This window comes from Suricata suricatta, chromosome 7, assembly GCF_006229205.1.
Source record: "Suricata suricatta isolate VVHF042 chromosome 7, meerkat_22Aug2017_6uvM2_HiC, whole genome shotgun sequence".
Lineage (NCBI taxonomy): Eukaryota > Metazoa > Chordata > Mammalia > Carnivora > Herpestidae > Suricata > Suricata suricatta.
Window position 1 is genome coordinate 5296368 of NC_043706.1, and position 1355 is coordinate 5297722.

At 44.1% G+C, this 1355-nt stretch overlaps 1 protein-coding gene across 8 annotated transcripts in view; it reads left to right on the forward strand.

Moving 5' to 3' along the window:
* The window catches only part of LOC115295645 (zinc finger protein 420-like), a 91487-nt gene that overhangs the window by 43283 nt on the left and 46849 nt on the right, over window positions 1-1355 (forward strand). For 6 of the 8 annotated variants that reach the window (XM_029943739.1, XM_029943737.1, XM_029943741.1 and 3 more), the window contains one exon: window positions 227-260. The exons of 1 other annotated variant lie outside the window; for it this stretch is intronic. The gene's annotated coding sequence lies outside the window, so the exon portion shown is untranslated. Of the gene's footprint in view, window positions 1-226; window positions 261-1355 lie in introns of those variants that run through there. One more of the 8 variants, XM_029943748.1, reaches the window with a different exon arrangement.

Sequence of the window (1355 nt, forward strand, 5' to 3'; positions counted from 1 at the left end):
GTAGGTTTGCAAAGTGAGTAAAAAATGGAAAATCATTAACATGCTGTTTTGGCTTCTGTAAATTGCTTTGCAAATGTATATCTCTGTTCACTGTTCTGACTAACTACGCGGTGTGATGACCACTGTGTGGCTCTCTGTTGAAATTATTGGAAGGTGCTAACCTTGCTTGTCAATTTGCCTGCTTTCTTTTTTTTTTTTTTTAATGTTTTATTTATTTTCCATACAGAGAGAGACAGAGCATGAGAGGGGAAGGGGCAGAGAGAGAAGGAGACACAGAACCAGAAGCAGGCTCCAGGCTCTGAGCTAGCTGTCAGCACAGAACCTGACGCGGGGCTTGAACCCACAAACGTGAGATCTGACATGAGCCGAAGTCGGAGGCTTAACCCACTGAGCCACCCAGGCGACCTAATTTGCCTACTTTCTAAACAGACAACTTAGGTCATAAATTGCATGCCCGCCCCCCTGTTTGAAGCTGAGGAGACAAAGCATACATGTGGAAAGTCACATATTCACTATCTCACAGAACCTGGAGTGCCTAACTACAATTGGTCATTTCAAAACCCTCTTAAGACAAAGAACTTGAAAACTGATAGGGTCCCGCCAGAACTACTGTCTGTTTGTTACAATGTGACTGGATGTCCTGAAATGCCATAAACTTTAATTGGTTAACTAAGTGATGATGTAGCTGCCTTCCTAAAGTCAATATAAGCTCACTGCTACCTTTGTTGGGGGCCATTCTCTGCTCCTTAACCAGGGAGATCAGTTTTGGCTCCACTGTAAATAAAATCTTGCCTCGCTTCTGTTGGGTGTTTGGTGGTCTTTATCATCACCCTGTTACAAACCCAATCGCTCAACCTTTAATTATTAACCAAGGTTGGAGAGTAAAACAATGTGTTTTTGGTTTGGTTTTTTTTTTCACCATAAGGGTCAATCTGACCCAAGGGGGTCTTACACTTTTTAGCATAGCAAAGGCAGAAGTTGGTTTTTGTGAGCAGGGTCAATAGCTTGTTTTCTTGAGCGGAAGAAAAACAGGTTTCTCAGGAAATGTAATACTTGATTCCATAAACACAAAAGAAGAAATTCCTATAATAAGTTCCTTCACAAGGTACAATTGGCATATTTTAAGATAAGGGGACAAGTGACTGACACCAATCAGCCAGGTGCCTTGGGGGTCTGTGCTCCAGCAAAAATAATTGAGTGGGGCATAGACATCCATCGCCATCTGGCGGCGGGAGGCCTTGCAAACCCGCCCTACCTCACAAGGAGTTTCCTCAACTTTTGAGTTCAGAATGGCTCCTTACACTAGGTCCCCTGTGGCTGGGAGGTGGCCGCGCGGGGACCCAACTTCGTGAAGG